The sequence below is a fragment of the Podarcis bocagei genome, assembly GCF_964188305.1.
Source record: "Podarcis bocagei genome assembly, chromosome: 17".
Classification (NCBI taxonomy): Eukaryota; Metazoa; Chordata; class Lepidosauria; order Squamata; family Lacertidae; genus Podarcis; species Podarcis bocagei.
In genome coordinates, this window is record NC_138143.1 from 21,733,855 (window position 1) to 21,748,704 (window position 14,850).

Here is a 14,850-nt window from a genome sequence, read left to right on the forward strand (position 1 = left end):
GCATCTCCAGGACTGGGATTGCCCTCTGACACTAGCAGACACTAGTCAGTGTAGATAATGTTATAGAAAAAACCTGCTCCTTTTCCCTTATTGGGTATCCAAGAGCCCATATAGAGTCCTTAAGTGGGTTGCCTATCGGTAGAAGAAAATAGCATAGGCCAGCCAGAGAATATTGAGAAGCAAAGCAGCTGGTAAGCCTGATCTTTATTAAACTGTTGCAACAGGGTCCTCACTCACCATATGCAGGAGGGAAGAGGAACCTAGAGCAATGGTGCGCAAGCCCCTATATTGTTGTTGTTTAGTCGTGTCTGACTCTTCCTGACCCCATGAACCAGAGCACTCCAGGCACTCCTATCTTCAGCCCCTATACAGTGGTACCCCGCAAGACGAATGCCTCGCAAGACGGAAAACCCGCAAGACGAAAGGGTTTTCTGTTTTGGAGGCGCTTCGCAAGACGAATTTACCTATGGGCTTGCATCGCAAGACGAAAGCCCATAGGGAAATGCTGGCGGTCGGGAGCAAAGACTTTCGCCCACAGCCGGCCTTCAGAAGATGACCTCTTCTGAAGGCCGGCGGGGGGCAAAAGTCTTTGCTCCCCCCCGCCTGCCTCCCCCCCGCCTGCCCCGGGCGATCTTAAAATGCTGGTGGGCGGGAGCGAAGCGTTCGCTGCCGACCCCCAGCATTTTAAAATCTCCAAGGGACAGCAGAGAAGTCTCGTGTCCCGTGTCCTGGGAAGATTTTAAAATGCTGGGGGTCGGGAGCGAAGCGCTGCCGACCCCCAGCATTTTAAAATCTCCCCGTGTCCTGGGAAGATTTTAAAATGCTGGGGGTCGGGAGCGAAGCGCGGCCGACCCCCAGCATTTTAAAACCTCCCCGTGTCCTGGGAAGATTTTAAAATGCTGGGGGTCGGGAGCGAAGCGCTGCCGACCCCCAGCATTTTAAAACCTCCCCGTGTCCTGGGAAGATTTTAAAATGCTGGGGGTCGGGAGCGAAGCGCTGCCGACCCCCAGCATTTTAAAACCTCCCCGTGTCCTGGGAAGATTTTAAAATGCTGGGGGTCGGGAGCGAAGCGCTGCCGACCCCCAGCATTTTAAAACCTCCCCGTGTCCTGGGAAGATTTTAAAATGCTGGGGGTCGGGAGCGAAGCGCTGCCGACCCCCAGCATTTTAAAACCTCCCCGTGTCCTGGGAAGATTTTAAAATGCTGGGGGTCGGCAGCGCTTCGCTCCCGACCCCCAGCATTTTAAAACGCTGTTCCGAAGTGGGGCGGGGGGGCGGGGATACCTGCCCCCACCGCCCCACTTCGGAAAGCTGTTCCAAAGTGGGGCGGGGGGGGGCGGGGACGCCTGGCCCCGCCGCCCCACTTCGGAAAGCTGTTCCGAAGTGGGGCGGGGGGGGCGGGGACGCCTGGCCCCGCCGCCCCACTTCGGAAAGCTGTTCCGAAGTGGGGCGGGGGGGGCGGGGACGCCTGGCCCCGCCGCCCCACTTCGGAAAGCTGTTCCGAAGTGGGGCGGGGGGCGGGGACGCCTGGCCCCGCCGCCCCACTTCGGAAAGCTGTTCCGAAGTGGGGCGGGGGGCGGGGACGCCTGGCCCCGCCGCCCCACTTCGGAAAGCTGTTCCGAAGTGGGGCGGGGGGCGGGGACGCCTGGCCCCGCCGCCCCACTTCGGAAAGCTGTTCCGAAGTGGGGCGGGGGGCGGGGACGCCTGGCCCCGCCGCCCCACTTCGGAAAGCTGTTCCGAAGTGGGGCGGGGGGGGCGGGGACGCCTGCCCCCGCCGCCCCACTTCGGAAAGCTCTTCCGAAGTGGGGAGGGGGGGCGGGGACGCCTGCCCCAGCCGCCCCACTTCGGAAAGCTGTTCCGAAGTGGGGAGGGGGGGCGGGGACGCCTGCCCCAGCCGCCCCACTTCGGAAAGCTGTTCCGAAGTGGGGCGGGGGGGCGGGGACGCCTGCCCCATCCGCCCCACTTCGGAAAGCTGTTCCGAAGTGGGGCGGGGGGGGCGGGGATGCCTGCCCCCGCCGCCCCACTTCGGAAAGCTGTTCCGAAGTGGGGAGGGGGGGCGGGGACGCCTGCCCCAGCCGCCCCACTTCGGAAAGCTGTTCCGAAGTGGGGCGGGGGGGGCGGGGACGCCTGCCCCATCCGCCCCACTTCGGAAAGCTGTTCCGAAGTGGGGCGGGGGACGGGGACGCCTGCCCCCGCCGCCCCACTTCGGAAAGCTGTTCCGAAGTGGGGAGGGGGGGCGGGGACGCCTGCCCCATCCGCCCCACTTCGGAAAGCTGTTCCGAAGTGGGGCGGGGGGCGGGAACACCTGCCCCAGCCGCCCCACTTCGGAAAGCTGTTCCGAAGTGGGGCGGGGGGGCGGGAACACCTTCTGAAGGTGGGCAGGGGGCGAAAGTCTTTGTCCCCCCTGCCTGCCTTCCCAGGGGCTTTTAAATCGCCCCGGACAGCGGAGAAGTCCTCCGTTGTCCGGGGCGATTTTAAAATGCCGCCCGCCAGCATTTTAAGATAGCCCCGCACAGCGGAGAAGTCCTCCGCTGTCCCAGGGTTTTTTAAAATGCTGGGGGTGGGAAGAAAAGCCCTTGTCCCCCCCCCAGCCTTCAGAAGAGGTCCGGGGACAGACTGTCCCCGGACCTGGCCTGAAGGTGGTTTCCCTAGGAACGCATTAATTGATTTTCAATGCATTCCTATGGGAAACCGTGCATCGCAAGACGAAAAAACCGCAAGACGAAGAGAATTGCGGAACGAATTAATTTCGTCTTGCGAGGCACCACTGTATAGACTTTTGAAATTGCCCACCCCGTAGCCCAAGACCACCCCCCAAAATACCATATATACATCACAGAAGGGGGCAGCCTACATCACAGGAGGTGGTCTGCAGCCAAAATCCTGTTTGCCAGGATATCTGTTAATATTCTTTTGTCATGGTAAATACTTTAGTTCCTGATTCCAGGTCACAAGCTCAGCCTATTCATACACAAATACGCTCTTAAGACAGGTAAGCAAAAGACAATGGAGAGACTTTCCCATTTCCTTCCTCCTTACAGAGAAATATTTGAGGTCAATTTGGGGGAGTCAAAATGGTTTGGGAGAGTCAACATGGCTTCAGGGTTGCTCTCCTGTAATTTTTCAGACACGTGGTTTATATACTTATGTTTGTGTTTACCTTGTACATTTATGAACGTTTATTTTATATTTGGGACCTTAGAATTCTTATAACAATAACATGGAGCCAGATGAACTGGTTCATTATGGTCTGGTTCATTATAAGGCAACTTCCTATGTTCCTTCATTGCCCTATGAGGAATGATTTTGCCTGGGGGTGGCAAAAGTGTCACGTTGAAGATTCATCTCTCTCTCTCTCTCTCTCTCTCTCTCTCTCTCTCTCTCTCTCTCTCTCTCTTTCCTGGACTTCAGCTACATCAGTGCAATTGAAAATAGTTTATTTTGAACTGAAAGGGTCTGACATACATGCCGTTTCATTTGAAAACCGGACGATAGCAATATAGGGGGTGCGAAATCAATATTTCACTGAGACGGAGGGAACCAAATGGAATAGAACCCAGCTTGCCAAATGCCAAATGCCACGTACAGTGGGGTGGAAGGGCAAGAGAAGAGCCCTGTGTTGCAATTCGCACCTGCTCCCCCCTCCCCTTGTTGTTTGCATTTATTTATTTATTTTAAGGGGAGGAACGCTTTGCAGAAGTCGAGTCCATTACTGAAATGAATGGATTCAATATCTGTGCAATGATGTGTTAAAAAATGAAAGAAACATCATTAAATGTCAGAGATGTTATTAACACATTTTCCTCCTTCTTACCCGAATGAAACAGGCATTATCTCACCAGGTAGCACGCAACCCGCTTGCTATTTGAGAGGAGCGTGACTTGGTGGTTGGGCTGTCCCCAGGAGGCAGGAGACAATGCCTGTAATAGTTATGCCCGCACGCCTCTCCAGGCTCTGTCTTCCTGTGTGCGCTCATACATACTCAACCATTGCTACACAAAAATGGCAAAAAAAAATACTTGTTATGCAGAAAACCCGCTGGTTGTCTATTTAAACCTGCATTAGGAAGCCATGATTTTTGTGCAAATGCAGGCCATAAATTTCCCCCCATTCTATCCCCCCTACCCTTCTGCCAGTGAATAATGGAGTGAATCTGAGGATCAGCTACTGGAGAAAGAGCTTTTGTTAGTTACTAGCAAGCACAAAGCTTTTTACTACTTTCCAGGAGTGAGTTATACTTGGCCAGCTGCTTGGGCCTGGGTGGAAAGAAACTGGTCTTTCCCAGTTGCTTGGCAGAAAAAATGATAAGGGCCTAAGTTGAACCACACCATGTCGTGGAAATGCGGAAGACAATTGTATTTTGAGGAGTTAGGTGGCATGTCCCTTTCCCTTTAACACCCCCAGTTTGATTCTTGTGTTTCACACACCTGTCGGGAGTTTCTTGGGTTCTTCCGTGTTGCAAGTGCTGGCTGGATGCCCGGCTGCAGGTAGTGGGAGACTCTCAGCCGCTCTGTATTAGTTCCATCTCAGGGCCCTGGGCTAATCATGAGCAATGCCAGGTGCACTTGATTACATCAAGGCAGGCTATAAAAGCCATAGGTGGTGGTGGGGGCTGAAGAGCTTCTACCCAGATCAAAGGACCTGATGCTGGGAGACCGATGGTCAGAGGTCTTTCTCCTGCTGCTCTCCCTGGGGCTCCGGGCAGCTGAAGGGGAGATTGGGTAGCCCCTGTCGGGTGTGTTTTATTTAATGCTTTGCATGCCTGCTGTTTATTTGTTAATAAAACCGTTTTGGTTCCCCTTCCACCTCCTCATTCCTTTTGTCCTGATATCCTTGGAAAGAACTGCTGTACAGTGGTACCTCAGGCTAAGTACTTAATTCGTTCCGGAGGTCTGTTCTTAACCTGAAGCACCACTTTAGCTAATGGGGCCTCCTGCTCCCGCTGTGCCGCCGGAGCACGATTTCTGTTCTCATCCTGAAGCAAAGTGCTTAACCTGCAGCACTATTTCTGGGTTAACAGAGTCTGTAACCTGAAGATTATGTAACCTGAAGTGTATATAACCTGAGGTACCACTGTATTTGGCAGCACACACCATGCCCTCACCCAAACAGTACACCTTAAGCACATGTAAAACAAATGGCTCCCCCCTCAAAGAACCCTGGGAACTATAGTTTAAGGGTGCTAGGAATTATAGCTCCATGAAGGGTAAACTGCAGTTCCTGGGATTCTTGGGGGGAAAACCATGAGCTTCCGGTGTGAGCGATGCCTCAGTGCCTTCCGCATGCACTTTGCCAGGAAGATTTTGGGCATCACATGGCAGGATGGAGTCTCAAACACAGATGGACTCTCCCAAGCCCACATTTCCCAGCATGTTTGCGCTCCTGTCTCAGCAATGTCTCCCCTGGTTTGGTCATGTTGACAGAATGGAAGGTGCCATTACCCTATGGGGAGCTGGCTTCAGGCACTAGGCCCATAGGAGGAGGAGGAGGAGGAGAAGTTTGGATTTGATATCCCGCTTTATCACTACCCGAAGGAGTCTCAAAGCGGCTAACAATCTCCTTTCCCTTCCTCCCCCACAACAAACACTCTGTGAGGTGAGTGGGGCTGAGAGACCTCAGAGAAGTGTGACTGGCCCAAGGTCACCCAGCAGCTGCATGTGGAGGAGCGGAGACGCGAACCCAGTTCCCCAGATTGCGAGTCTATCGCTCTTAACCACTACACCACACTGGCTCTCATTGACAAAGATGTCTGCAAGCATGACATGAAGGCTGGCAACATCAACTCAGTTGACCTTGGCCCAGTAGACCTGAAGGAGCGTCTCCACCCCCATCATTCAGCTCAGACACTAAGGTCCAACTCCAAGGGACTTCTGGCGGTTCCCTCACTGCAAGAAGTGAGGTTACAGGGAACCAGGCAGAGGGCCTTCTCGGTGGCGGCGCCCACCCTGTGGAACGCCCTCCCATCAGATGTCAAGGAAATAAACAACTATCTTACTTTTAGAAGACATCTGAAGGCAGCCCTGTTTAGGGAAGTTTTTAATGTTTGATGTTTTATTGTGTTTTTAATATTCTGTAGCGTGGCTGGAGAAACCCAGCCAGATGGGCGGGGTATAAGTAATAAATTATTATTATTATTATTATTATTATTATTATTATTATTATTAACCCCACCGTGTGGGAATCCCTTGCCTGAACCCTGAACACAGTGCTGGAGACCATCAGTTTGTGTATCCACAGCAGTGACCAGAGGACGAGGAGCACAGAGAGAAGAAACACCATGATGCATCTGTAACAGCGAAACTGGATGCCTTTATCTGCCCTAGCTGCAACAAAACATGTCTCTCCTGTATCGGTATTTCCAGCCACAGCAGGCGCTGTAACCTTCCAACAGTTTGACTTCACCTTTAAAGGAGCATTCCTCCATTGTCTCCCGAGACAGAGAGAAGCCAACAAAATCTATAGTGTGGATGTATCTTGCATCACTTCCTTGATTTTGAAGTGGGATAAGAAATCGGTTCTAAACCAATTATTCATGGACAGAGATCACATGTACCAGGGGAATTATACTACGCCCATGGATTTCCCCCCCCACCTGGAACTTATGGGAACTCAGTTCTGATACCTCTCAGGTGGGTGCCGTTGCCAGTGTGGTGTAGTGGTTAAGAGCAGTAGACTCGTAATCTGGTGAACCGGGTTTGATTCCCCGCTCCTCCACATGCAGCTGCTGGGTGACCTTGGGCCAGTCACACTTCTCTGAAGTCTCTCAGCCCCACTCACCTCACAGAGTGTTTGTTGTGGGGGAGGAAGGGAAAGGAGAATGTTAGCCGCTTTGAGACTCCTCCTGGTAGTGATAAAGCGGGATATCAAAAACAAACTCTTCTTCTTATAAGAGAACAAGGGTGCTCATGGTGAGTTCTGGCACCTCTTTTTTTTAGAAAAATAGCACTGCATGCATTTCTACACCCCTGCTCACATGCTCCAGATTTGGCAGGTTTCCAGTCCTGTTCTGCACCAGGTAATGTGACAGGCTGCCCTTCTGTGTGTGAAATGGCTCTGAGAATGAGCAGCGGTGAAAGAAAACAAAGCTTTGTTAGGCAGCAAAGAAAATATGTTCTATAACAGTGTATGCAGGAGTTCCTTCTGTTTAGGGTGCCCTTGTCCGCATCTACTCAAAGAGTGAAAACGCTCTGCTCTTCTATTGGTAGCTGGTGCCTTTTCGAAGGCAAGCCTTTGAGGCAATCCTGAGTTAACCTCAGGGTGTGTGGCTTTATTAATTGTTCTGTGGTCCTTCCCCAGTGCTAGCACATTCTTGCTTTCTGGAGGGGCTATATCGGAATTAAAGCTGGACCAGAGGAAAAACAACAAGCCAGAACATTTGTGATAGAAAAGCTATAGGATTTGAGTAGGCAGTTGCGGGATGTGCACTAATTGGAAACAAAGCCCAAAACTTTTGGAGGCACAAACTGTTTTGAAAGGGGATTGGGTATGTCATGACAGTATCATGAGCAGAAGTAATCATGAATGCACCATAAAAAGTGTTGGGATTTCATTCCTCTCCGTTGCAGGATGTGTGATTGTTTTCATCACATGTCTGTGTTGACATTCCATACTGTTGGAGTCATGAGAACGGAAGTTCAGTTACACCAGGGGTCAGCAAACTTTTTCAGCAGGGGTCCGGTCCACTGTCCCTCAGACCTTGCGGGGGGGCCGGACTATATTGTGTGTGGGCGGGGAAATGAACGAATTCCTATGCCCCACAAATAACCCAGAGATGCATTTTAAATAAATGCACACATTATACTCATGTAAAAACATGCTGATTCCTGGACCGTCCGCGGGCCAGATTTTGAAGGCGACTGGGCCGGATCCGGCCCCTGGGCCTTAGTTTGCCTACCCATGAGCTACATTGTTCCATTATGTTGTACTATTGCTTTTCTGCTCTCTCGGAGATGAAGAAGGAGAGAGGAGCCATGTTTTCTTTTGTTCTGTTTTGTACATAAGAAAGTAGCTTAGAAACCCACACCTCCAATGCCTAGCTTCTGCTTGGACTCTGCTTTCGTATTGCGGGCATACATCTTTGGATATATGTCGCAGGAGTCCTATGTGACATGTGATCATGGCTCCTTCAAGAGCTTTCTTCCAGCTTCAGCTGCAGGCAGGTGAGCTATTTTGCCTGTAATAACGACCAATGAGTAAAATTGGGGGAGGGAGGGAAGGAGGAGCCAAAGTTTGAGTTGTCACACTTGAATAGGAAAACATTCCCTACAATCATCTCCCACAGAGATGCTACAGCTGTCACTTTCTGTTTGATGTTTAGAGCTACCATCTCTGTATTTCAAGATGGTCATTAGAAGAAATATTTTTAAAGGATTGGTGTGTGAGTTTTCTTTTTTCTTCTCCCCTTGCCATCCCCTCTTTCTTTTGTGTCATGTATTTTAGATGGCATGCCTATGGGCAAGGACTGTCTTGTCTTTATTGATCATACCTAAGCAACTGTGGAAGCCCTTTCGGCTTAAGAGCAGGGTAAAATACTTTCCATAAATAAATGAATGTGGAATATTTCACATAGTTATGGGAGACATAAATCCATTTATTGCAGCTGGAATATATTTTCCCCTTCTGGCAGCAGAGATAAATTGCCGCTAATGTGATACAAGACTGGTTTGATTATTTCATTGGATCAAATATATCATGCTGTTGCAAAATCTCTCCACTTTCAAGTTGAAATTAAATAATTTTAACCATGACCATAAGACATTATCATTTGCATATACTTCATCTCCAAGGAGACGTTTGATGTTACGTAATGCATAAGTATTTAATTGTTCTTCACATCACTGAAATATCAAATTATGTCCAAAATGGGGAGGATTTTCCAGGAAGATTGCAATGCTCTGACAAGGGTAGGAATTAACAAGAAGTGAAAAACATTCAGAGGACTAGTTTGTTTCTTCTTGGACTTTGGGTTGGGTGAAGAAAGCAAGGGTGTGTACTGTACATGTTTGATTAGTTTTGAAGAATGATACAGTCCAAGAACACTTTAGAAAATCATAGTTGGAACGTTGATATGTCAACGACTGTTGAGGAAAAACTTTGTCAGGAACTCAAATTGAGAACATATAGATCTCATGGGATGATCTCAAACATGGTGGGTTGGAAGTGCATATCTAGGTCAGAGATGGGGAGCCTGTGGCTGTCAAGAAGTTGCTAGACTACAATTCTCAATGTCCCTGACCAATTGGTGGGATTGTACAGTGTCTTCAATGCTCTTTAACTTCTCTTCAAGAAAAAAATCTGACATGGGCAATACCTGGAGTCAACTTTTTAAAAGAATTTCCTTACATTTTCTTCCTGAATGAAAATTCCTTCCCCTTCTCTCCTCAGCCCAAAGCAACAGTTAAGTTTCTGTTTTCTTTCCAAACAGTTGGAAAGAATGAATTGCAGCACAGTCCTAACCAGACCTACTCAGAAGTAAGTCCTGCTGAATTCAGTGGGGCTTAGACCTAAGTAAGTTAAAATATTTAAGCTTGCTTCTTCCCCGGTTTCATTCTGTTCTTCCTTGATGGCTGCAACTTGAAAATCAGGAAACTGAAGACAATCTGTTCCCGGTTGGTTCATTCCTTTTTGGCCATTTTCCCAGTGATGCGATTGCCTCCACTATTAGTGGTGGATGTTTACGTGAGCTAATGCCTTGTGATGTGCAAACACCAAGGAAATATTATCTGATGCCTCTGTGCTGGGAAGAGTTAAATCTTTTTTGACAATTCAATAGTTCCCTTTGGGTCTTCACAAATGGCACCTGTTGTTGAAGTCAATAGAGCTTACAATTTAATTTCATCTGCCTGCAAACAATCTCTCTCATTAGGGGGTGAAATGATGATAGAATTCACTGAGGCATGCAGTTTCGCCTTCTTGAGGGCACTACGTAAGTACAGTCATCATTTTCAACAAAGGGAGACACAATTATCCTGGAAACCGATTGTAAGGAAGACAAAATCTGCGGGGGAAAAAAAGAGAAGGACCATAAAAAGTCGGGCTCTGCAATTTTGCTACATTTGTTGCTCAATGCCAATTTGCAGTGTAATTATTGTGTTTAACAGGATCTGGAAATGTAGCAGTCTAAATGACAGGTAAATGGCTTCTTCTTTCTTTCTCCCTTTTATCTTAACATTAGTGCTGAACTCGACGGCTCGGGCAGTACATATTCATGTGAGGTTTTCGCCAGGATGAAGTCAGTCTTTTCTTCTGGGCTCCTCATTTCGCGTATTGCGTCTTCAGTGTTTTCTAAAGGAGGAGAAAAAAACAGACACCTCCCCAAAAAAGAAAGGAGAGATATTAGGCAAGCCAGTCCTCAAAGTTCTTGAAATCAAGGAAGTGTTTGTCAGAACCACATACTTGGAACACTGCAGTTATGTTTTTTAGCCTGGCTTTGGGAAAAGGCAAACTTTTTGTAGCTGAATTGGGGGTTATATTGGAACTGCACTAATTTCCAGTACAAGTTGATGGGCTCTGTCAAATCTCTGACTGTCAGGGTCTTATGTGATGCTGCTACCAGAGACCTTGACTTATGTCTGCCTTCCTGCACCTGTTATGCCTTTTTTGACCAGCCTGGTGACCTGATAAGTCAGTGACGGCTTTAGTAGGTCCAGAAAGGAAATGGAAAATGGATTTACTGCCTTGGTTTCTACAATAGCGACTAGTTATCTTCCAACGGCTGTGCGATTCTGCTTCCCAAAAACTGTCTTTGTCGTGAATACTGCAGTTCAAACTGTTTCTTCCGTGGGATCCCTTTGATGCAGGACGTCAACATTGCTTGGGTTCACGACATGTTCATCGATATTTCCCAGTTTTCCATCATGTGTGTGTCTTGAAAATGAAGTCCACATCACAGTTCACTACGGCCTATAACCTGCTGAATTACAGGACTTGCCTCATTCCCTTATAAGCACCTTGATTCCATTTAATTAGTATAAACAGCGGGCAAACTCTGAAGAAACTTGAAGACGACAGCTGAACTGAGGCAAAAAAATCAACGCCTGTAGGATCCTGTTCTGAAACATATTCTCTTTACCAGGTCCGGATTTAGGTTTGATTAGGCCCTAAGCTACTGAAGGTAATGGGGCCCTTTATATGTCCAGCTGTCCTTTGTCAACAACAAATTGTAACTGTTTTCTTGTGTTGAATATATAATAATAATAATAATAATAATAATAATAATAATAATAATTTATTATTTGTACCCCGCCCATCTGGCTGGGTTTCCCCAGCCATTCTGGGAGGCTTCCAACAAAGATTAAAAATACATTAAAATGTCACACGTTAAAAACTTCCCTGAACAGGGCTGCCTTCAGATGTCTTCTAAATGTCTGGTAGTTGTTTATCTCTTTGACATCTGGTGGGAGGGCGTTCCACAGGGCGGGTGTCACTACTGAGAAGGCCCTCTGCCTGGTTCCCTGTAACTTGGCTTCTCGCAGTGAGGGAACGATGGGGGTGGAGGTGTTCCTTCAGGTCTACTGGGCCGAGGCTGTTTAGGGCCTTAAAGGTCAGCGCCAACACTTTGAATTGTGCTCAGAAACGCACTGGGTGCCAACGTAGGTCTTTCAGGACTGGTGTTACATGGTCTTGGCGGCCACTCCTAGTCACCAGTCTAGTTGCCGCATTCTGGATTAGTTGCAGTTTCTGGGTCACCTTCAACGGTAGCCCCGCGTAGAGGGCATTGCAGTAGTCCAAGGGTCGTAGCTCATTGATAGGCCATCTGCTTTGCATTTAGAAGGCCCTTGTTCCAATTCCCATCATCTCCAAGAAGGGCTGGGAGAGACCTCAGTCTGAAACCCCTGAGAGTCACTGCCAGCCAGTGTAGACACTCTCTCTACTGTGTCTTCAGAACAGCAATGAAGGAACAAGATTGAGAAGAGGTGGATTGCGCATACTATGGATTCTGTGACTATTTAAGCTGAGGCTAGCTGCTTTTTTAAAAAACAGAGGGAAACAAAGCTTAAAGTTGGACTGCTGGACTGTAACTCTCCTCATCCCTGACCATTACCATGCTGGCAGCAGCTGAAGGGAGTTGAAGTCCCAGAACATCTGGAGGACCACGGTTTAGTCCCCCTGATATGTGTGAATAAGAACTTATTTACACAGTTACAAGAGATGGCAACTCCCAAACTTGCTCTGTTGTCCGATTTGTTCAGATCAAGCTGCCAGCTATAGATATTTGCAGTCAAATCCTATGCCTTGTTATTGACTGGTTTTTATTGACTTGTTTTTTTATGTACCGTATATACTCGTGTATAAGCAGACTTTTTCAGCACGTTTTTTTTATGCTGAAAAAGCCCCCCTCGGCTTATACTTGAGTGAGGGTCCCACTTGAGTTCATTTCCAGCAGCACCTCGTCGGAGCAAGCTGTTTGCTGCTGCCGCTCATGCCGCTGCCGCTCTGCCAAGCGCAGCTCCTGTGCCTGCCCTTGCGAGCGGCAGAAGCTGGCGGTGGCAGAGGAACGAGCAGCCCGAAAGCAGCCCTTTTGGGCTGCTTGTTCTTCCTCCGCTGCTGCCGCTACAAGCCGCTGCCTCTCGGCAGCACCCTAGGTAGGCAGGTGGATGGGAGGGGATGGGGGGAGAGAGAAGCCCCCTCTGCCGTGTGCGTATGCGCACGCGCATACACTCCGGCCCACCAGGAGGTTTGTGCCCCAGTTTTTTGGGGCAAAATTAGGTGCCTCGGCTTATATCCGGGTTGGCTTATACTCGAGTATATACAGTACATACATTTTGGTTGATTATTAGTTACTTGCAGGGTGCTTTTTTCCTAGAAACTCACCATATAGTTGTTACGGTAAGTGCTACACTTTTTCACAACAGAAAGAGGTGCTGGTACTACATAGCATGTTTTGGAGATTGTGAGTTTTGATTAGTTTTGTGTAGTTTGAATGTGTAGGAAAACGACTTTGGCAACTGTGTGCATGCTGCAATATTTTTGTGAGATTTTTATGATTCTATACTCTAATTAGGTTGCATTTTTATGTATCTTGATGTTTTTTGATGCTTTGCATATGACTTGTTCTTGTGGTTCAGAACTAGTTATTTTACTGCTGTATATTCTTTGCAGATATTTATGCAATTAGTTTCCAACAAACTGGAATTATTATTATAACTATCATTAGTAGTAAGTGTGCTCATATAGCTTACTGCAGTTCGTACTATCAACAGCTCTTGTACAAAACAGGATTACATATTTCTTGCTAAAGCAAACGACCATCCTAGCCCGCCATTATGCAAACAGATATGGATCCTTCTGGCTATATGGAATGAAGCCTGCCCGCTAAGCAGATGTTAGGAGCATCTCCCTGCTAAGATTCCTCAGGGTTCAGGATGTGTCTTCCTTACGAGACAAAAAAAAAGGGAACTTGGCTAAGTTGAAGGACAACCCTGCCTCTAGGAGCATTAAGCTCAATCAGGAACTAACAAAGTGGCGATTCCAGCTAGATCTCCCGCTTGACAAAGGTAATTTTAAAGTGGTTTTTCTTTTCGTAGTAGGGTGTATAAAGAAAGGAAGCGACTCAATGGATTCTTAATCAGACCATTTGGCCAGGTCTGGAAAAGATGTTTCTGCTCAATAGACGGTTGTTTAGGTCAATTTAGCAGCAGTGGGTCAACACAACACTGAGTGGACATTGATCATTCGTAGTTTCAGGAAGGAGTACACTGGCATGTTGTTTATTTACCTGGGGGGAAAGGAAAGCATTGATCCTGGAGGTTACGTGTCAAAAGAAGAATAAATCTGCATCTTTGGTGACAAGTAAAATGTGTTTATTGCCTTCCTCCCTGTAAAATGACTGTTTCTGTGAGATGTTTTGGGCTTCTGAGCAATCACTGGGATATGAATGGAGAATGTGACACCTCTAGTGCTGTGTGTGTGTGTGTGTACAGGCAGTGTGTGTGCTTTGTGAAACAGTAGCAATCCTGTGTGATAGTCCCTAAATAACTGGCACCATTGCTTTCATGCTGTTTTGTGCTCAGTATGAACAATTAAAAGGCTAGACTTGTTGGTGTGGTGTTGTGGTCTAAACCACTGGGCCTCTTGGACTTGCCATTCAGAAGGTCAGTGGTTTGAATCCCTGCGACGGGGTGAGCTCCCTTTGCTCTGTCCCAGCTCCTGCCAACCTAGCAGTTTGAAAGCACACCAGTTCAAGTATATAAATAGGTACTGCTGCGGCGGGAAGGTAAACGGCGTTTCCGTGTGCTCTGGTTTCTGTCACAGTGTTCCGTTGTGCTAGAAGCAGTTTAGCCATGCTGGCCACATGATCTGGAAACTGTCTGTGGACAAACGAGATGAGTGCCGCACCCCATAGTTGCCTTTGACTGGACTTAACCGTCCAGGGGTCCTTTACCTTTTTACCTTTTATATTTACTCATAAAGTTCATAAACACATAAAAAAGAGTTGAGTGGAGCTTACTCCAGCATAAGTGTGCATATGGTTGCCCCCTTGCCATTTATGTGTTTTCTTTCTGAGACATACGAGTTTTCATATACTGACATTTTATTTAACCTCCAACACACCAACAACTACATTTACACCAGCATTGTCCTTTCCAGGGATGGTGGGACTGGCGAAGAATATTGAATTATTATTATTTTCTCCTGGGCCATTAGATTAGTTCTTGTCTTTCTTTATTCTTTCTGCTCCCTCCCCTTTAAGTCTCTACTGAATTCTGGGTTAATGCTAGGGAAAATTCCAAGGTTGTCCTGAGGGATGGGATGGTAGATAAGTCAAACAATACAAATGAAGTTTTGATTTATTCATTCTGTTTTCATTTCTAGCTTTGTTGAAGAGCCTGTGTGAAGGGAGCCAGGGTGG

At 47.8% G+C, this 14,850-nt stretch overlaps 2 long non-coding RNA genes across 2 annotated transcripts in view; one reads left to right on the forward strand and one right to left on the reverse strand.

The window, feature by feature from the left end:
- LOC308577086 overlaps window positions 1–14,850 on the reverse strand; it is a 78,321-nt gene that overhangs the window by 52,601 nt on the left and 10,870 nt on the right. The window lies entirely within an intron of this gene.
- On the forward strand, window positions 9,399–10,944 carry LOC308577081. The gene is made up of 2 exons (XR_014003419.1): window positions 9,399–9,506; window positions 10,174–10,944. It is a non-coding gene; the product is annotated as an uncharacterized lncRNA (long non-coding RNA).